The sequence below is a fragment of the Pelodiscus sinensis genome, chromosome 5 (genome assembly GCF_052426305.1).
Source record: "Pelodiscus sinensis isolate ZL-2025 chromosome 5, ASM5242630v1, whole genome shotgun sequence".
Lineage (NCBI taxonomy): Eukaryota > Metazoa > Chordata > Testudines > Trionychidae > Pelodiscus > Pelodiscus sinensis.
In genome coordinates, this window is record NC_143056.1 from 105,673,396 (window position 1) to 105,696,004 (window position 22,609).

General features: G+C 47.0%; 1 long non-coding RNA gene across 1 annotated transcript; it reads right to left on the reverse strand.

Moving 5' to 3' along the window:
- Positions 1 to 16,683: 16,683 nt before the first annotated feature.
- Positions 16,684 to 22,042, reverse strand: LOC142829199 (uncharacterized). Its single transcript, XR_012903613.2, has 3 exons — positions 21,904 to 22,042; positions 17,972 to 18,008; positions 16,684 to 17,052 (listed from the first exon to the last, which is right to left on the reverse strand). It is a non-coding gene; the product is annotated as an uncharacterized LOC142829199 (long non-coding RNA).
- Between the last annotated feature and the right edge of the window lie 567 nt (positions 22,043 to 22,609).

Genomic DNA, 22,609 nt, shown 5'->3' on the forward strand with positions numbered 1-22,609 from the left:
CTGTTAAAACCATTTCGATAAATTCATGCCAGTCTAGATGTAGCCAGGGGGAAAGGGACAGGTTGGGCCAGTCTCACAGCTCACACCTTGCAGGTGTGAAGTAGGCTGACTCAAGCCCTTTAACCCTTCCCCCCAGCTCAGTTCACTCAACTCTGAAAGGGGGGAGGCTTGTTCTTCCGAGACCTCTTACCTTGATGGTGGTGTCTCTCCTACAAGCACTGGTGGCATGTTTTACAGTTCCCACATTAAGGGGTAGTATGATTAGTGACCCCCACAACAGTCCCAAATTATATACAATTCTCCCATTCCATTCCAACACTGACCTTCCATCAGCCCTGGCTGAATGGGATTTACATAGCCACACCTCGGATTCTCTCCTGAGCTGTATTTACGTAACAGTTAATTACCTTGCAGAGCTGAACAATTGTAGTGGGCACACCCACCCCTTCTTTTAGCTGGCTGATAGCAAGCAGCAGTTCAGCCCCTGCTTACACAGAAATGGGTGAAATCATCACTCTTATCTCTGCCTATTTAAGATTTACACCAGGTTGGTACCATCAGTTCATTTGCTTCATGGAATGATATACCCAGATGTGCGTGCAGTGCTGGGGGAACTCTAATATAAGGCTTGTTTTCCTCAAGTTAACATGTTTTCTAGGGGTACATGTAGACTGCAGCGCTATTTTGGGATACTGATTTCCTTTAAGAGGGAGCGCAAGAGATCCTGCCACTGCACAGGCTACCAGGTGAGATTGAGAGTACCTGCTTTTGGTGTGAGTGAGTTTGCTCGACTGTTTGAATTTTGATTCTGATTTCAGGTGACTTCAGTTTCAGCTGCTGTGGCAGATGGGACTGAGTGCCTGACCTTTGTTCCCTTGATTGCCTCTGATCAGCCTTCCCCTGTGTGACTCACGGGGGCGGGGGAGGGAGCAGGCCTGACCTAGACAAGCAGGCTTTAAAAGACAGAGGCAGAGCGACCAGGGGAGTGAAGCAGATGGGGTTGCAGACAGGGGAATTTAAGAGGGAGTTTGACAGAGGGAGGCCTATGATGGTCAGGAAGACCTGCAGCACTTGTGCCCGCACTGCTTCTGTCTCCTCCACCTTGGCCTGTTGCCAGACAGAGCACCTGAGCATGGATGCCTCTACCCAGATCCTGGTGTGGTTTTGCAGGGATTGTGGCTTGCAATTCCCACTTACTGATATCCAGGCTGGGGAGACCATCCAAGGTGAAAGGTACCTGCTGGTGGAATCTCTCAGGCAGCAGGTGGGAGAGCTACAGGAAGAGGTGGCTAGGTTGAGGAACATCCGAATCCACAAGCAATTCCTGGACAGTGTTCATGTGGAGACAGCTGAGGTAGCTGTCCCAGTACACAGGACTGTGGACACACCACTGGTGGAGGAGGAGACCGCTCAGGGTGGACACTGGCAGCTGGTTACTTCTGGCAGCAGGCAGTGCTCCACTCTTGCTCCGTACCCTCCCACTGTGGTACTAGGAAACCGTTATGCTCTTCTTGATACAGGAGATAAGGAATCACTCCTACAACAGAGGAGGAGAAGCCTCATACCCCCAAGGCTGGGAGGTCTGCTGCCACCACTGCGAATAGGAAACGAAGATTAGTGGTGGTTGGAGACTCTCTTCTGAGGAGGATGTAGGCTCCCATCTATCACCCTGATGTGTCATCTCGGGAGGTGTGCTCTTTGCTGGAAGCCAGTATCTGAGACATTAAGGAGGCACTGTCAAGAATTATCCGGCTCTCTGACTACTACCCCATGCTATTCATCCATGTGGGCACTAATGATACTGTGAGGTGTGACACTGAGCAGATCAAGAATGACTACATGACTCCGGGGCTACGTCTACACTGGCAGCATTTTCCGAAAATGCTTTTAACGGAAAAGTTTTCTGTTAAAAGCATTTTCAGAAAAGCATGTTTAGATTGGCAGGACGCTTTTCCGGAAAAGCACTTTTTGCGGAAAAGTGTGCGTGGCCAATCTATACGTGCTTTTCCGCAAAAAAGCCCCGATCGCCATTTTCATGATCGGGGCTTTTTTGCGGAAAACACTACCGTGCTGTCTACACTGGCCCTTTCGGGCAAAAGTCTTTTGGAAAAATACTTTTGCCCGAACAGGAGCAGCATAGTTTTTCTGGAAGAGCACTGATGATTTTACATTAGATCGTCAGTGCTTTTCTGCAAATTCAAGCGGCCAGTGTAGACAGCTGGCAAGTTTTCCAGGAAAATCACATGATTTTCCGGAAAAACCTTGCCAGTATAGACACAGCCTGGGAGTACAGGTGAGGGAATTTGAAGTGCGGGTGGTATTCTCTTCAATCCTTCCTGTCAAAGGTAGGGGCCCAGGCAGAGACAGGTGCATCCTGGAGGTGAATGCCTGGCTGGGAAGATGGTGTCGCCAGGAGGGCTTTGACTTCCTCGACCACGGGATGCCATTCCAGGAAGGACTGCTAAGCAGGGATGGCATTCACCTTTCAAGGAGGGGGAAGACCGTATTTGGATAAAGACTGGCTAACCTAGTAAGGAGGGCTTTAAACTACGTTTGATGGGGACAGGTGACCAAAGCCCACGGGTAAGTGAAGAACATGGAAACCTGGGAGATGGGTTGGAAATGGGAGGGAGTGTGGGCTATAATAGCAGAGAGAAAGGAGAGACAAGGCAGAACTGGGAGGCAAGATCAAATCAGTATCTTAGATGCCTATATACAAATGCAAGAAATATGGGTAATAAGGAGGAAGAACTGGAAGTGCTAATAAATACATACTATGACATCGTTGGCATCACAAAGACTTGGTGGGATAAAACACACGACTGGAATATTGGTATAGAAGAGTACAGCTTACTCAGGAAGGACAGGCAGGGAAAAAAGGGAGGAGGTGTTGCCTTATATATTAAACATGTACACACTTGGACTGAGGTGGAGATGGACATAGGAGTTGTGCATGTTGCGAGTCTCTGGGTTAGGCTAAAAGGGGTAAAAAATAAGGGTGATGCCATGCTAGGAGCCTACTACAAGCCACCTACCCAGGCGAAAGAGGTGAGGCTTTTTTTAAACAACTAACAATCATCCAAAGCGCAGCATTTGGTGGCGATGGGGGACTTCAACTATACAAGTATAAGTAGGGAAACTAACACAGACTATCCAGTAAGTTCTTGGACTGTATTGAAGACAACATTTTATTTCAGAAGGTTGAAAAAGCTACTGGGGGAATCTGTTCTAGACTTGATTTTAACAAATAGGGAGGAACTGGTTGAGAATTTGAAAGTGGAAAGCAGCTTGGGTGAAAGTGATCATGAAATCATAGAATCATGAACTCTAAGGTATGGAAGAAGAGAGAACGGCAAATTAGAGACAATGGATTTCAGGAAGGCAGATTTTGGTAAGCTCAGAGAGCTGGTAGATAAGGTCCCATGGGAAGCAAGACTGAGGGGAAAAACAACTGAAGAGAGGTGGCAGTTTTTCAAAGGGACATTGTTAAAGGCTCAAAAGCAAGCTATTCTGCTGCATAGGAAAGATAGAAAATATGGGAAAAAACTGCCTTGCATGATCTAAAAATAAAAAAGGAGTCATATAAAAAATGAAAACTAGGACAAATCACAAAGGATGAATATAAGCAAACAATACAGGAATGCAGGGGCAAGATTAGAAAGGCAAAGACACAAAATTAGCTCAAACTAGCTGCAGACATAAAGGGAAACGAGGGCATTCTATAAATATATTAGAAGCAAGAGGAAGACCAAGGACAGGGTAGGCCCATTGATCTGTGAGGAGGGGGAAACAGTAACAGGAAACTTGGAAATGGCAGAGATGCTTAATGACTTCTTTGTTTCGGTCTTCACCAAGAAGTCTGATGAGGGAATGCCTGACATAGTTAATGCTAGTAGGAAGGGGGTAGGTTTAGAAGATAAAATAAAAAAAGAATAAGTTAAAAATCACTTAGAAAAGTTAGATGTCTGCAAGTCACCAGGGCCTGATGAAATGCATTTTAGAATATTCAAGGAGCTGATAAAGGAGGTATCTGAGCCTTTAGCTTTCCAGTGGTTTCCATTACACAATCCTGTTTTCAGTTGCTTGTAACTTTGACAGACATTAGGGCTGTGTCTACATTGGCATCCCTTTCCGGAAAAGGGATGCTAATGAGACACATCGCAATTGCAAATCCGCGGGGGATTTAAATATCCCCTGCGGCATTTGCATTTACATGGCTGCCGCTTTTTTCCGGCTTGGGGATAAGCTGGAGAAAAGCGCCAGTCTAGACGTGATTCTCCGGAAAATAAGCCCTTTTCCGGAGGATCTCTTATTCCTACTTTCAAGTACTAAAAAGTAGGAATAAGAGATCCTCCGGAAAAGGGCTTATTTTCCGGAGAATCACATCTAGACTGGCGCTTTTCTCCGGCTTATCCCCAAGCCGGAAAAAAGCAGCAGCCACGGAAATGCAAATGCCGCAGGGGATATTTAAATCCCTCGCGGATTTGCAATTGCGATGTGTCTCATTAGCATCCCTTTTCCGGAAAGGGATGCCAATGTAGACACAGCCTAGCAGTTTAGGTTAAAGCTTTCCATGCCAGGTTTCTGCCTCAGGATGTATTGCTGTGGGTTGTTTTTGTTTGTTTGTTTGTTTGTTGTTGGTTTTTTGTGGTTTTTTTTTTGGTTTTTCAATTCAGCAAAATTGCATTCACTATTCCTCAGATAAGTTCAGGGGGAAATGTATTGTTTTGCTCATGTTGATTTTTTTTTTAAACTGCTTAGTTGAGAAGCTCTGGTGCCTCCATTCTGTGGAGTTAGGGGCTTGAAATTTGGGTCTCCAGATTGTCAGAGAGATGATTTTGCTCAACCCTGTGAAAATCCGCCCGAATTTGGCCAAGTTATGGGCCTCTAAAACTCTTGATTTCACACCAGTTCTGAAAAGACTAATTCGAGTTTTTGGCAGCTACATTTTCTGATGATTCTGCCCTCCATGATCATGCTCCATCTACTTGTAACTTGTATATGTTAGACTACTTGTGCATGTGCCATCCTTACAGAGCAGCCTGGGTGGCAGGCATTTCTCTGCAATTGCTCCTCCAAGCTGCTGTGGCATTCCATGTACAGAGTCAGGAAACTCTCTGTCCTGTTCCATTAATGCTTGATTTTCCTGGCATCCTATTAGAGATAAGGAGAAGAGAGACACAGCTGATTTCAAAATGCAGATGTGTGATGAATCACAGTTGGGGTATGGTGGCAGGGTAAGACTGCATTGAGGAGCAAAGGGGAAATTTAAAAGTGGAGATGAGGAAGCTGGAGGGAGGCTGGAAGTGGAATGAAGAGCCAAGGGCCTAGGACTGGGACTAGAGCTGTGAGCCAGGAGAGGTTTCAGGATTAGACGTATCTAGTGCATTGTTTCCCAATTAGTGCTCTGCGGAACCTTGAGATTCCGCGAGGCAAAAGTAGGGGTTCCGCAAAGAGCTGGCACTCCCCTGCCCCTCTGAAAGAGAGAGCCAGCTAGCTTGTTTCCCATTCCTCCCTGGTGACACAGAGGCATAGAGAGGTGGGGGTAGAGGGAACAGTTGCTCCCGGCTGGCACACTAGGGGGGTGCCGGACAAAGGTGACTCCACATGACCCACAGTGGGGAAAGAAGCACTTCCCGTCCCCAAAGGGGCTGGCCCGCACTTCCTGAACAGCTGGGGCTGTAGCACCCGGCAACTTAGTTCCACCGCCTTTCTGCATGGGGCGGGGGAGGGGGGGTGGAGGGAAGGTCAGGAGACCCGGGCCTGCACAGCTCTGACTGTGCAGGCAGCACGCTCTGCCCTGGGACTCACCGCGCCTTACCCTCCCCCCCACAGGACGGCATCGTGGAAATAAGTTGCCAGAGTGCAAGAGCCCCTGCTTCTCAGGCAGCGCATACACCAGCTGTTTGGGATGGGGAAGTGCAGTTGCATACTTCCCAGAACCCAGAGGTGTTGCAGGATTACCAGGTACTGGTCCCAGCTGTCCCTGTCCCCTGCCCAGACCCCCACGAGTACCCTGTCCCCTGCCCCCACCAGCACTGTCCACAGCACCCAGCAGCACCCTGTCCCCAGCACCCTGTCACTCACTCCAGCATCCTGGCCCCAGCACTATGCCATCCACCCTAGCACCCAGCACCACCCTGTCCCCGGCCCCAGCACCCTGCCATGCACCCCAGTGCCCAGCAGGACCATGTCCCTGACCCCAGCATCCTGCCCCACCACCCTGCCACCTATGCCAGCATCCTGCCACCCAGCAGCACCCTCTCCCCGGCCCCAGCACCCACTAACACCTTGTCCCCTGCCCCCACCAGCACAGTTGGAACCACATTAGTGAGCCTTGGGGGGTTTTTTTTGCTCTCACTTGTGTGGCCCTAACTGACTTTTCTGTGGGTCAGTGACCCTTGACTCAAAACAGGTTCCTCGCCCCTCTCATAAATAAAGACAATGCTAAAACCTTTTGAGTTTGACATAATATTTTATTTAAAAATGAAGCCTGGCCAACATGTCCTGAAATGGGGCCAAATCCCCATCTTACTGCAGCATCATAACACTTCTGCACCACCTGACCCCAAATCTGAGCCTATCATACACTGGAACCCCTTGTCCTGAGCCTCTCACATCCCCAAACTCCTGCATCCCCACATCCTCAGTCTTCTGACACAACACTCTTGCACCATCCACACATCACAAATCTGTGTCCTGAGCCCATCACACTCACAGCCTCCTTGCTCTTAGCCCCTCACATATCCAACCCAAACTCCTGTACCCTCACATCCACAAGCCTGTGACTTGCTTGGCACCCCAACCTTCCACCTGCGCCCAATACTCCCCAGCTTGGAGCTCCCTCCCCGAGCCAGCATCCCCTTCTGCATCCAAATTCCCTCCCAGAGCTTGCACTTCTCACCTCTTCCCACACCCAAATCCCTCATTCCCATCCCAGAGTGCGCACCTCCTGTCTCAACCCAGTGAGAGTGTATAAGGGCTGAGGATAGCAAGTGATGGAGAGGAGGGGAACAGAGAGAATGGGGCCTCTAAGGGTTGGGGTCTTGGGGAAGGAATGTGATTTTCATGCATTGGTAGGTTCCCCCCCTCACCCCCTCCCTTTTTTTTGCTTGACAAACCTAGGGGTTCCTTGAAATTCTGAAAAACTGAAAAGGGTTCCATGGCCAAATAAAATTGGGAAACACTGGTCTAGTCTAACCAACCACTCAGAACTTGGAATGGAACCCAGAATTACTAAGCGTGAACACTCTTTTGTCAGAAATAGCTGTTAAACTCACTGTCTCTTTTCCTTCTAATGGCTGGCCCCCAAAGAGAGTTATAGCCTTCTACTGCTATTAGTTACTATGTTGTGGCTTTATAGATTCCAACACTGCTGATAAGAATAGCTATACTGGGTTAGAGCAATAGTCCATCTAGCCCAGTATCTGTCTTGTCTTCTAAAAGTGGCTGGAGCCAGATGCTTCAGAAAGGATGAACACTACTGGGCAATTATTAAGCATAGTCACATTATCAAGTGATTCATCCCCTGTTTGTCCAGTCCCAGTTTCTGGCAGTTAGCAGTTTAGGGACACCCAAATTAAGGGGTTGTCATCAGGGCCAGATTAAGACCTTTAGAGGCCCTAAGCACTGAAAAGATTATGGTGCCCCCATATGTAATCCAAAATAAAAACAATACTAAATCTCATTTTTTTGGTGCCCCTGTTTTGCTGGTGCCCTAAGCACGTGCTTAGTCTGCATATTGGGTAATCCAGCCCTGGTTGCCATGATTCCACATGATGAAATTTCTGGTTTTCTACTTTGCTTTTTTAAAAACTGAGGAAGTTGCATCTATAATTTCCTTAAGGTTAAGGTAGCAAAATCAAGGAATCACAAGTTAGGATATACTAGAATTAGGATTGCCCATATAATCTTAATTTGGCCCCTGTGGACCTATGTAGTATGACTCAATCTTTAATTATGTGTTCACAATTTTTCCCACAGGACCCTTGCCTTATTCAGTGCACAGGAAGAACAGTGTTCAGGGACTAATATCGGGTGTAGGTAAATTGAGCCACACCAGTGTTTAGAGTTTCCAGTGCCTGTGAAAATTGCTCACTGAATTTACAAAAATAAATACATTAAATTAAAAACAAAACAAAAAACAAAACCACTCAAAACTTCACATTTAGCCCTGCTTTTGTGAGATCAGTCACCGCAACTCACTGAAGGGAATGGGAGAATAAAGGATTAAGCTGCACGAGTTGCTTTTTACAGAATCAGACCCATGACATAAAATGTAGTTTGGTGAGATTTGTTCATGGCTATTGATTAGTTTTATACTCCTTGATTTAGACTCTATTGGATGTAAGTTTACTCTTTGGAGAAATGATGGACATTGTTGCCCCATGGTACCCTGTCCTTATATGGCAACTTTTATTCTAGCTTACCACAGGTTGTAGAGATAATTCAGTCTGATTCACATAATCTTTCCATATTTTAGCACAGGTTAACATTGAATTGTTACTCATAATGAAATATGAAATGAGTTACTCCTATTGAACTTATTTTGTTCAGTTTACATTTCATTAACTTTCTAATGGGGGAAGAAGAGGAGTGAAACTGTTTTTGCTTTCTTCTTTATAGCATTCTGATTTGGAACGCTTCAGTGTGAAAATAACCATGTTGCCTTCACAATTTGTTTTTGAAAAAACATAAGCTTTTTATTATACTGAGAGACAAGACAACATTCAACATGATGTTTTAGGACAAAATTCAGGATCCTTTTGTCAATATAAAAACACGTTAAATAAACAAGGTATCCACAATTTTTTTAACATGAGTTCATTTGGAATTTGCCTTCAGAAAAATGTTAAGCTATTCTGATGCTTTTTGCAAGTGTAATAACTTGGAGTGAATTTAAAAGGTACACAATTAATTCAGAGGAAGGAGAATTTCTGAGCATTACCAAATACATATATACTATTTAGATTACTGAAACAAAAAGTGACCAGCTCTAGCATATTCTTCCAAACCTGTACAATTAGCTTTATAAAATAAACAGAGCAAGCAGACTAGATCATCTATATCTGGTTGGATAATGGGTGCTCTACATCGGATCTACCTCATATGTTGGGAGGATTCAGTGTTGCAGGTTTTAATGTTTTAAGGTTTTAACTGTTTTTCTATGTGTGTGTGTCTTTAAAAAAAGATCCAGATAATTATAAAGCTAATTTGAATGTTGGAGTATGGAACTGAGTACCCAGCTTGCTTTTCTTTCCATTTTGGAAAGGATCTTCCTGGCAGCAGCAATACTTTTTGTGCAGAGGAATACAAAGTCTACAACAGTACTGGAACACCAGGGCTGTGTATTGGCACCCTTTTCCGGAAAAGGGATGCTAATGAGACAAGTCGGAATTGCAAATGCCGTGGGGGATTTAAATATCCCCCGTGGCATTTGCATGAACATGGCTGCCGCTTTTTTCCAGCTCGGGGCTTTGCCGGAGAAAAGCGCCAGTCTAGACGGGATCTTTCAGAAAATAAAGCCTTTTCTGCAAGATCCCTTATTCCTCCTAAAATCAGGAATAAGGGATCTTCCGGAAAAGGCTTTATTTTCTGCAAGATCCCATCTAGATTGGCGCTTTTCTCCGGCAAAGCCCCTAGCCGGAAAAAAGCGGCAGCCATGTTCATGCAAATGCCGCAGGGGATATTTAAATCCCCCGCGGCATTTGCAATTCCGACTTATCTCATTAAGATCCCTTTTCCGGAAAAGGGTGCCAATGTAGACACAGCCCACGGCAGTGTGAATAAGGAAAAGCAGATTTAGTTCTCTTTTCCCCTTCTTCTTGTGCATATATGCAAGTCCTAGCATAGTCTTATCCAAAACATTAAAGGGAATGGAAATTAATGTTTATGACTGTACTTGGTAAGCCAGGGTGGGCAATAATTTTTGATGGGGGATCATTCCAAGAATTTAGTAAGTGATCATGGTCCTCACTCCTCCATGATATTAAAGAAGGAAGTGCAACATCTAGGATAGAGGTTGGGTGCAGAAGGGAGTTTGTGGTAATGGATTGCAGTGCAGGAGAGGGTGTGGGATCTGAGAGGGAATTTGAAAAAGGGGTGTCTGAAAAGCACAGAATTACCTTTATTTTGTTTCAGCTACACCAGACTAACACGGCTACATTTCTATCACTATTCAAACTTACAAAGTATCTGAAATCTTTACAGAAGCCTGTTCTATTTGATTGACCATGGTCTATACTTGTTTTTATTTCAACAAAACAAGTTATATATCATATACAAAATTTAAAAGTACCTTAAATTTATATTTAAATTAAAAATTATCGTATGAGTAAATAAGTTTTACACATCAAATTATTGTACTATATTTAAACAAGATCTGAAAAATATTATAAAATATACCTAAAACATAATCATATATGTAGTAGCCCAATGTCTGAGAGTCTGTAACGCTGAAATGCTGGCTGTTCCCTTTGGGTGGCGCTGTTGCCTGAAATGCTGGCTGTTCCCTCTGAGCAGATGGAGAGTGTGGGGCCCAAATGGTTGCTTGCTTCCCCGTGGCGGCCCGGGTGAGTGGCGCAGAAGTCAGCCGAGCACCATAGTGGGAGGGGAAGGGGGGCGGGGCGGTGATGTGAGGCATGACAGCAGCTTCAGGCCCTGCCCCCTAGCCGTGAACATCACCACCCCGCCCTCCTTTGCCTCCTGCCATGGCACTCGGCGGACTTCTGCACCGCTCAGGCAGGCCGCTGCGTGGGAGCAAGTGGCACAAGCAACCATTTGGGCTTCACGCTCCCCATGCAGCACGAAGAGCACAGACCCCAAAAGGCCATTTGGGCTCTGTGGTCCCCTGAGTGAGAGGCAGGAGGCATAGGAGAGGTGGGGGGGGGGGGGGAGGAGAAGGAGAAGCAGAGAGAGAGAGAGAGAGACCGGAGGCTCAGGAGAGAAGACTGACATGGAAGAAAGATCTGAAAATCCCGTCTTATGACGGGCTAATTGGCTAGTCTATAATATTAGATTATAAAATATATTAATTATATTATAATTAAAAAATATTATAAAATATACCTAAAACATAATCTATAACAATAAATAATTACAACTTTCCAATGGAAGTACATTTTCTTTGGTGTCCCTGAAAGCTGTGGAAGAAAACATTGTCCTTACTCTGAGTTTGTAAGCAACAAGTAGACAGAGGCAGTTTTATTATGAGCTGCAGCAAGGGAAAAACTGGTTCAGACACGGGAGGGAAGCCCCCCGCTCCGAGGCAGATCTTCGAATACAAGCAATTATGAAGCAGTTTATATACTGTCTATTAAATATAATAACAATAACAATTAGTCTCCTTCCAATTACAATGGCTAACAGTTATTTAGTTCCACCCAGATGCTCCTTATCTCAAGGTCCCTGCCAGAGTCAGCGTTCTATTCTTATCTCCGTTCGGAGGCGAGAGGCAAAGGCAGCGTCTAATTACCCATCTCTCATTGTCAGGCCACAGACTTAGCCTGACTCTTGCTCTCTTGTTAACAAGACCAAGACGGCTGCACACAAATTCCCTTATTCCCTTTTCCTGCCTCCACAATTCCCCCTTTTGTGCTTACAGCACAACTATCTTTCTAAACCTTTATTTTCATTAAACTTTACATAATTAGTACAAACATAAAAGCTATTTCTATTACTACATCTTTTACAACAACAATCAAATATGAAACCTTTAATAAGCAAAAGCAATATAATCATTAATATCCCCAATATAATTATGTGATGGGGCTATTCTATAATTTTAGTAACATAACACAACATATCATAATTAGTACACCAGAGAGAATGTGCTGTGGATTAAATGGATATTCAGAGATTTCTTTGGACCTCTGGTGAACGCAGATTTTGGAATCGGTCGGGTACTAAGGTAATCCAATTAAAGGGTATTTGGAATGTAAGGGTTAATTGCATCTAAAAACCAGTTAGGGAGGGCAGGTACATGCTGATGGTACCTGTCCATAAGCACAGAGTCCAGATCAAAGGGAGAAACCCAAACCACTCCCACAAGTTTCTCCTTGGCAATATACAATATTTCGCTTCTTTCACCAAGGTCAGTTCTTAATGTCCTTTTGTAGTCAGAAATCTTTGGGCTTTGGCGGTGTCAGAGGAGCGGACTTTTCCTCTTTTTTTTTCTTGAAACAGTCGTGGTTCAGCATCATGCAGGGGAGAGGTTACCAGCACATCACCCTGTAATATTTTGGTTCTTCTGGTGTCCAGCAGGTAGGAAAGCAGGACCAGAAGAGAGAGGCTTATCAGCAATCGGGGTTGGATCATTTCAAGAGGAGTAAACTGAGGCAGTCCATGGTATCTTGCTGAGAACTGATAAACTCAAATCATCAGTTCTCAGCAAGATACCATGGACTGCCTCAGTTTACTGCTATAGTTCCTTTCTCTTGACTTTGGGGCTCTCCTTAACCCCCCAGGTTAAATACAACAATTTAAGGGGTTTTAATTTACTCTGAAGTGCCGGTGCAGCACCAGCACTATTATGAATGTTAAAATCGAAACTCCCCATATAATTTGGCAAACACTATTCAACTCCATCCCCAAGATATTTCGTTGCCTTACTGGCACTGCCCATGATTATAGGTTTGACCTCTACTGCCTGGTTGAGTTCCTCAGAGGTAGGTGTTTGGAATGGTCCACGGTGTTTCCCTATCTGTGTGTACCTCAGACGGCCAGCCCCGATATATCTTTGGGCATTGGCCACCAACTCCTCGATCTTCGCCTGCAGGGCCAGTAAACCCTCCTCTAGGTACTTACTTCTGCCGTGCCACTCAGGATCTCATGTTGGGTTACCCATTACTGCCGAAGTATGATAGAGCCACATTCCATCAACGGTCAGGCTCATCCAGCGAGGGGCTGTTATGCACACAGACGGATATGTAGAAGGGCAGGATGGAGTGATCTATCTGGGTAGTCAAACACCAGTAGGTACCGTTCATTTGGACCAGCTTGATGTTTTTGTTTCTCTGAGACAACCACATCAAACCTAGGCAGATTCGTCATGATGTTAAATGGGCAGGTACATAAAATTTCCTTATCAAAGTGGGTGCAACAATTCCTGGGTATAGGGAGGCTCCACACCTTCAGAATAAGCGATGCCCTCAACTCTCCCTGCTTTGGTACAGGCAGGGAGGTTACCATTCTGATCTGATTTGAGTGAGGAATCCCCAGAGGGGCCAAAAACAAATGGTTATACTATGCCCTGTCCAGGTAGGCCTTTGGGTCCTCATGGATTCTCTACTTCCCCACTCCCATGAGAAGGCACGGGGGAGATGGGGACTCACCATCATAAGGGCAGGGTAGTCAAAGCTATTCTCCAACATTGCTCTTCTAATACCTTTAATTTAGTTCCATTAATTAACAATCCAATTAGTCTCTGGTCCAAATATCTGGTTAGGTCTAGTGAAGTGGACACAGAGCTGAACAGATCCTTCAAACTATTTAGGATCACTTGATTAGTTTGGCTAGTGTCTAGGCCTTTAGGGGCACTGGATATTACTGCATCTACCAGCCTGGATTCTATACAATTTCTGGGCTATGACATAAGTGTTGCTGACAGAGTTTCCAGGCCCAAACCAATCTTCGATGGTATCTGCTAAATCCCATCGTTGCCTAATCAGGCCAATTTGATTAGCCAGTCTAGCACACAGCTGGTCTATACCAGTGTGGAACATCACCAAGGTAAGGACCAGTGACAGTTGTCCTCGTAGTGTTCATGTTGTTACAATAAACAAAATAATTGTGTGAATGAGAGGCGGCCCAAGGCAGTGTATTCCCCATCGCTATTAGTGTATATTTGTTCTATGTATGTGACTTGAAGGAGGTTACGTTGACTAGAGTCACTGTTTCTCTTATAGGACCAAGCATGGTTCACAGATGTTTAATTGATAACCCATGAAATTCCATAATTCTTGAGGCCTTTTAAGGCATCAGGCACCAGTGAGTAGCAGGGAAAATAGCTATTATTGCAATGGTGAGGTTACTAGTTTACTCATTGTTGTGGGCATCTTTACTTAAATATGCTGATGTCCCCTTGCCTGTGTTGTTTCTTATAGATTTCTTATTATCTCTGGCCAAACCACTTTCATGGTTGGTGTGCAAATTTGCAGAAGCTAAATATTTCATTTGTGTGGCCATTAAAGCAAAACCAATCCGGTGGGGGAGAAGGCTGGTACTCCACTCCCAGTCCTTCTGTTCACGTGATGCACTCCTTGCTTCCTTCCAGTTCCTTTTTTGTTCACCTGTGGAGACATTGTTAACATTCTCCTAGCCTAAACAATTACCAAACTATTATCCTTTCACTGAATTTTAAAGTTGCCAATTGACTAAGTTTAGAGTTGCCAATTGATTGCCAATTGATTGGACCCAATTATTAATTTTGTTAGTTTAAATTATTGCTTCTGCTTTACTCAAATTACCTTTCATTAAAACAATATCCTACACAAACAATATTTGCAATACGTATTACAATTAAGACACACAAGACAAACTTGGACAGAACACAAACTTATTATGTCATGACACAGAACCATGGTTCTTCGAGTGGTCCCGTGGATGCTCCATTCTAGGTGTCGGGTCCCGTCCCGGCGCTGCGGCTCGGAGAATTTTCATAGCCATACTCCTCCAGCCCACGCATGCACGCTCCTTCAAAGCGCCGTTCGCGCCTTTGATCAGCTGCACGCAGGCTGGCAACCGCCAGTTCCTCTCAACCGCCTCAGGTTGCGGTCGGAGCTCCCTGTGTTCTCATATCTATGTTTCTCAGTAACATTATTAGTTAGTTCTTTCAGTGTAAATAGTTAAATTTAGGGTTAGACGTGTTCCTGTTCTCACAGTTTTATTGATCTTCTTTTAAAAAAAAAGTTTTTCTCTTCAAATACATTTCTTCAAGCGCTACGGCTAAGCACTAAAGAACTGAAATTGACAAGGGGCAAAAGGCAGAGATCACCAGGGTCGGCATCCAGCCACCCTCATCGGTTCCTAGCAATGCCAGGGGCTCCGGGTTTTAAAAAATGCTCAGTTTGCCGCGAAGCTATGCCGGCGGCTGATGGCCATGACCTTTCATAAGGTGCCTGGGCGAATCTCACATCCCTCAAAAGTGCACTCACTGTTGCAAGCTTACATCCAGAGCCCACAGGGAGTGGGAGATAAAGGTCCGAATGATGTCCTTTTACAAGGCACTACAGCCTGACCCGATACCCTCTTCAGCCGCCGCAAAAACCTCTGCATGTAAAAGGAGAGCGGCTTCTCCAGGACCGGTGATTTCAAAGAGGGCGAAAGCCGTCCCCGACTCGCTCCCTCCCTCCGGCAGCCTCAAGGGCTTCAGCAGCCTCCAGAGTGACCCCCGCGGGGTCCTGACACTCTACTGGCCTCGGCGACAGAGAATCGCAAATGCCGAGGGGTCGGACTGCTTCAGTGCCAGCATCGGCTCCAACTCAGCTAGTAAGCGACTCGGCACCGGCTTCAGCTTTGCCGGCTTGCGATACAGCGCTAACGCTGCAACTGATGAGCCAGCCGGTGCAGTTCTCAGCGGTACCGACTTCAGCGGCACGACTTGTGACGGCACCAGTCTTGGCAGCACCGGACTCAGGCGTGCAGGTTCTTAACATGGCACCACCGGCAGGTTTAACGACGTCGGCACCAGGCGTTCTGCTGGCACCGACAGCAGAGTAGCTGCAGCTGATCTCCCCGGCATCGCTCTGTTTTCATTCTGGGCAGAGCTCTCCAGTTGCCATGGAAACTGACAGTGCCTCAGTGCCTAGGAAAGCACTATCAAAAACTCATGTAAGGGACAGGTCTGCCTCCCCAGTTTTCTCACCAGGACCATCTCCATCGCCGCCAAGGCATGCACGGAATCGTGACTATAGTGTCTCTCCGGTCCATGTCACATACAGTGACACAGTATATTTAGAAGCACAGCGATCCCGTTCACGATCTCGTTCACCCGGACAGTCATCTAGATATGGGTCCTCTAGATGCTCTCCACGACGTGTCTATTACATTCAACACAGTAGTGCACGTTCATCACGTCATTCTTCTCCGTCACGTTCTGAGCGCTACTATGGGCACTACTATCGCTCGTGCGATGGCCGACCCCACCGTGAACATGTATTATCTTCACATAGGGGATCCTCCTGCAACTGCCGATCACCAGTTGCACAATACTTACCTCAACAACCACAACAGTTAAACTCACCTCCGCCATCGATAAGTCAATCTATCCAACAGGATCAGTCCAAGATGAAAGAGGAGCAGCTGTCTGAAACAGAGGACCCCAAGCCAGAAACTTCTCCAGTGGACTGCGCATCTTCATCACCAGATGAGGCAATCTGCCCAGGTGAATTATCTCCACCGGACGACCTAAAACAATTCCAAGACCTGTTTAAATGAGTAGCAGGCATGCAGGAAATACAGCTGGCAGATGTTCCGGTGAAGACACACCATCTCTTAAAGAATCTCCGTCCGCAGCAGCGTGCAAGTATCGCCTTACCAATTGACGAAGCAATCATGGAAGTGACGGATGAGATATGGCAGATGCCAACATCGGCTACTCCTACGAGTAAAAAGGCCGATAGGAAATACTTTGTACCGGCAAAGGGGTTAGATTTTATATTCAATCACCCTCAGCCCAATTCGTTAGTGGTTGACGCAGCACAGCAAAGGACCAAAGCACCACAATACAGAAGTGCGCTCCCTGATAAAGAAAATAAAAAGTTAGACATATTTGGTAGGAAGGTCTATTCTTCAGCCACACTCCTATTACGTATTGCAAACTACTCGGCTCTTTTATCAAACCACAATTTTGATAATTATTCAAAGCTAGCGGAGTTATTACATCATCTTCCAGACACTAAGAAACCACTACTAAAAGCAATAGTACAGGAAGGATACGCAGCATGTAGCACTGCATTGCAGATTGCAATGGATGTGGCCGACACAGCAGCGCGGGCTACGGGTATCACAATGAGGAGATCGTCATGGCTTTCGTCTGCAGGAGCACCAAAGGAGCTGTAAAGCAAAGTTGAAGATCTCCCCTTTGATAAGCTTAAGCTTTTCGCAGCAAATACTGACGAAGTCCTCCATTCGGGCAGGGATTCTTATGCCACCCTACGTACACTGGGGATGTACATGCCCAACTTTATACGTAGGTGCTATTACCCTTATCAGAGAAGATATGATTTTAATTTTCCCAGGCAACAGACATGCATGTCGGAAAATCAGCGCCCTAGGCAACGTCCTCAGTGAAAACGGCCCCAGCAAAATCGTTCAGCTAATCAATCTTCAACAGATTTGACTTCTCCGTCGAGGTTGCAAGCACGCCTTCCATGGTCAACGCGGAAAACGAAACTCTTCACCTCTTCCACCATCGACTGAAATCATATCACCACCAGTGGTCCAACATCACCACAGACAGATGGGTACTAGAAGTGGTACAGTACGACCTCTCAATTCCTTTTCTCTCCATTCCCCCTCCCACTCCACCCACCCCGTCCCTTTTCAGGGACCCTTCTCACGAGCAACTGCTAAAACAAGAAGTTCTTCTTCGAGTAGTGTCCCCGTGGGTGCTCCACTGTAGATGAAGGGTTGCCCTGAGCCGCAGATCAGAGCTTTGTATAGCAGTTTCCCCTGTTGAGCCACGCATGCCCAGGAGGCGTCTCGAGCCCTTCCCGCCTCCTGAGGAGCGTGACTCAACCCCCTCCCTTTCAGTTCCTCTTTAACCGCCCTCGTCAGCGGATGGAGCAGTTAGGAGCTCCCTGTCAGATTATATGACTGCTTTCCTCTTACTAATTTAGGCATAGTTTAGCTTCCCCTGTTATCCTACTTACTCTTTCCCTGTTTCTTTATAAAACAAAACAAACAAAAAAAAAACTAGAAATAGGAAAAATAGATTAGTTAAATCCCCCCCTCAGGGGGGGCTTGAACTTACCTCAGACCGAGACTCTGGTGAACCGGCTTTCTCCCGCCTGTCAAACAAGAAACACATAAAGACTTAAAAAAAAAAAAAAAAAAAAAAAAAGAAGGAGAAGAAGTAAACCACATAAACTATAACAATATAGTAATTTCAAGAGCGAGAGAGCCTGCAATGTCCGGTTCCTCAGGGTTTAAAAAGTGCGCTCAATGTCGGGACCCAATGCCGGCTTCAGACGGCCACTCGGACTGCATACGGTGTTTGGGGGAGACTCACTCTCCACACAACTGTACCCACTGGAATTCCCTGACGGCGAGAGCCAGAAAAGACCGTGAGCTCCGCCTCAGGATGATTTTATTTGAAAAAGCTCTACAGCCTGCGGGAGAACAATCTGCACCGCAGCAAGAGCCTCCGCCGCCTTCCAAAAATACCCCGAGACCCAGGGCATCCCGCTCTCTTCCAGCCTCTTCCTCTCCCAAACATAAAGGAGAGGCACACCAGCATGGGAAGTCCCCTGCCACTAAGGCTTCGGGGCGATCCTCCCACTCCGCGCCGGTATCGGGGCGCTCAACAGCTGAGCGGCCCCAGGAGCACTCCAAGCAGCCGGCACGGCATGAAAAGCCACCGCCGCTTCAAACCACGGTGCTGCTTGCAAGCGCGGCACCGCTTTCAGTCCCGGCACCGCTTCAAGCCTCTGCAGCACCCCGGGACCGTCCTCAGCAGCCGGCACGGCATGAAAAGCCGGCGCCGCTTCAAACCACGGTGCCGCTTCACAGCCTGGCACTGCTTCCAGCCCCGGCGCTGCTCCAAGCCTCTGCAGCGCCGAAACCTACATCGCGGCTTAAAGCTGCAGTGCCTCTTAAAGCCACGGCACCGCAGCAAAATGATGGGCAGCCTACAAAGCCTCTGGCAACAGCAGATGCTCCACTGGTCCTCCCACAGCCAGACAAGCAGCCAGATAAGACTCCTAGGGATCAGCCCCAACAAGAGACTGATCCATACAGTGGACATCATTATCTGTGCCTGCCCTCTACTTCTTACTCTCCTGAGGGGTCTCCGTCAAGGCGATCCCCTCCCAGATCGATGTCACCTTTGTCTCTCCACGACGCTCCCCTTCCTGATGATGACCACTACATGGTCTATTCCTCATGACATCCATCACCTGGGAAGGCTCGCTCTCACCATTATAGGGCTCCGCCACAACATGGCCCATGGCACCCATACTGGCCTTACCCACCTCCACCTCTAACGCAGACGATACACTCCATATAATTCATATAATCGATACCGATATGGACAATACAGTCGACCACAGAGGCCTTATGAGGACAACAGACCAAGACAGCGAGGTCCCAGAAGGCGACCCAACCAAGCCCGCCCGCCAGCCAACCAACCATCTAAGCAGCAAATTTGAACATTTGGTCGAGGGTCTGCAAGACCTCCCACTCGATCTTGCACCTCATCATGGCCATCTATTCAACCACCGTTTGCTTGCCTTCCTCCCACAGTGGGAATCCATAACATTGGACCGCTGGGTCCTAGAGATAATTCGAGTGGGCTATACCATCCCTTTTATTTCTATCTCCCCTACCCTTCCCCCTACCCCGTCCCTTTTCAGGGACCACTCTCACGAGGACCTTCTAAAACAAGAAGTCAATCGGCTCCTTGCCATTGGGGCTATAGAAAGGGTACCTCGAGAGTTCCATGGGAGGGAGTTTTACTCGAATTATTTCCTGACCGAAAAAAGAACGGGGGGCTGGAGACCTATATTGGATCTCCGCAAACTGAACAAATTTCTCAAGAGACAGCATTTCAAGATGGTCACTCTTTCCGCAATCATTCCTGCGCTAGATCGAGGGGACTGATTCGCAGCCCTCGACCTCCAAGATGCCTATTTCCATGTAACCATCCACCCCGCCCACAGACGCTGCCTACGCTTCACATCGGGACTGGACCATTTCCAGTACAAGGTTCTTCCCTTCGGCCTCTCATCAGCCCCGAGGGTATTTTCCAAGGTACTGGCGGTTGTAACCGCGTATCTCAGACGGCAGAACGTCATCATATTTCCCTACCTAGACGATTGCCTTCTAAAAGGATCCTCATACACCGAAACCGCCGCTATAATACATACGACCACGGCCCTCCTCAGTCGTCTAGGCCTTCTAATCAACCAAGACAAATCAATTCTGTACCCGGTTCAAGATATAGAGTTCATTGGCGCATGCCTGGACTCACTTACAGCCCGGGCATACCTACCTCAACAACTGTTTGCAACCATGCAAAAAATTATAAACGGGATGCTCGCAGTTCCTACCACCACAATACTTACATGCCTTCAACTAATGGGACACATGGCTTCCACCACCTACGTAGTCCACCATGCTCGTCTGCACTTCCCATGCTTCCAGCTCTGGATTGCAGCCGTTTATATCCCATCACGACACCCTCGAAACAAAACGATTACTATCCCACCAGACGTGCTCGCATCCTTACGATGGTGGACAGTGCCAAACAATCTTCTGGCGGGGGTTCCGTTCCAACAAATCGAACCCACTATTCAAATCACCACAGACGCTTCCCTGCTCGGCTGGGGTGCACATATGGATGGCCACGAAATTCAAGGCAGGTGGTCTCCAAACGAGACACTCTTACATATCAATCTCCTCGAATTGAGAGCAGTAAGAAATGCCTGTGCACACTTTGCCTCCGACATCGCCAATCACACAGTCCGCATCCTAACAGACAATATTTGTACGATGTTCTACATAAACAGACAGGGTGGAGCCCGCTCCCGCTCGTTATGCACGGAGGCTATTCGCCTGTGGAATGCGTGTATCTGCAACCAAGTCACCCTTATAGCATCATACCTGCCCGGAGCGAACAATACCAAAGCGGACTCCCTCAGCCGAAACTTCGCCAAGGACCACGAATGGGAGTTACATACGGAGGTGGCGAACTCAATTTTCCATCAATGGGGATGGCCATTGATAGACCTCTTCGCTTCTACCCAGAACACCAAATGTCCCCAATTCTGCTTGCGTGCGGGACTTGGCAAACACTCTCTGGGAGATGCCTTCCTAATCAAATGGACAGCCCCCCTACACTACGCCTTTCCTCCCATACCGCTCATCCCAAGAGTTCTGTGCAAGATCCTGAGAGACAAAGCCCTAGTCATCCTGATTGCACCATCATGGTCTCGCCAAACCTGGTACCCATACCTTCACAGGCTAGTGGTCCAGCCACCCCACCCACTACCATACCGGATGGACCTACTATCTCAGGACAACGGCAAGATACTGCATCCACAATTCAATACCCTGCACCTTCACGCATGGCTTCTCTCTGGTTCTCGGAGGTAGAAGAGCGCTGCTCCCAGCGAGTAAAAGACATCCTCCTCCATAGCAGGAGACAGTCTACTCGGAAAACTTATCAACAGAAATGGACACGTTTCTGTCATTGGTGTCAGCGAGCCAAGGTGGAACCTCACCACTAAATACCATCCTGGACTACACTCTGGAGCTTAAGGCATCAGGACTGTCAATCTCCTCTCTAAGAGTACACCTCGCTGCAATAGCAGCATTTCATACCTCAGTAGACGGCTTCTCCATTTTTAACCATCCTATTACGAAAAGATTCCTCAAAGGGCTCCAGAATGTGTACCCACCACATAAGGCCCCACCCCCTTTATGGGACCTAAATCTTGTTTTGAATTGCCTCACCAGACCTCCCTTTGAGCCACTGGCAACAGTACCACTTCCCTTCCTTTTTATGAAAGTCTGCTTCCTATTAGCCATTACCTCCGTCAGGAGCGTGAGCGAACTCGGAGCACTAATGTCAGAACCTCCTTACACAGTTTTCACTAAGGATAGGGTAATACTGAGACTCCACCCCACGTTTTTGCCAAAGATATGTACAGAATTCCATCTTAACGAACCAATCGTATTACCTACCTTTTTCCCAAAACCACATTCTTCGCAGACAGACGCCAGCCTGCACACTCTGGACATCCGGAGGGCTCTGGGCTTCTTCCTAGAAAGAACAAAACCATTTCGTAAATCCGAAAGACTTTTTATTTCCATTGCTGAACGATCCAAGGGGACACCAATATCATCGCAACGAATCTCAAAGTGGATATCGACATGTATAATCAAATGTCACTCTCTGGGCAATAGACCACTACAATGCCCACCACGAGAGCATTCTACTCGAGCCACGGCCGCTTCTACAGCCTTTCTGGGCAATGTCCCCTTAAGAGACATTTACCGAGCAGCAACATGGTCTTCAGACCATACTTTTGCTAAACACTACGCTATCCTTCCACATCTCAAGAGCGATTCAGCAGTTGCCACAGCAGTACTCTCTACCACTGCTAAACAATGACTCCGGCTCCCTCCAGCCTTACATTGAATACTGCTTTGTAGTCACCTACAGTGGAGCACCCATGGGGACACTACTCGAAGAAGAAAAGGGAGTTACTCACCTCGTGCAGTAACGAGTGTTCTTCGAGATGTGTGTCCCCGTGGGTGCTCCACGACCCTCCCTACCTCCCCTCTGCTCAGAGTCAAAATTCTCGGGCGGAGACGAGGAACTGAAAGGGAGGGGGTTGAGTCACGCTCCTCAGGAGGCGGGAAGGGCTCGAGACGCCTCCTGGGCATG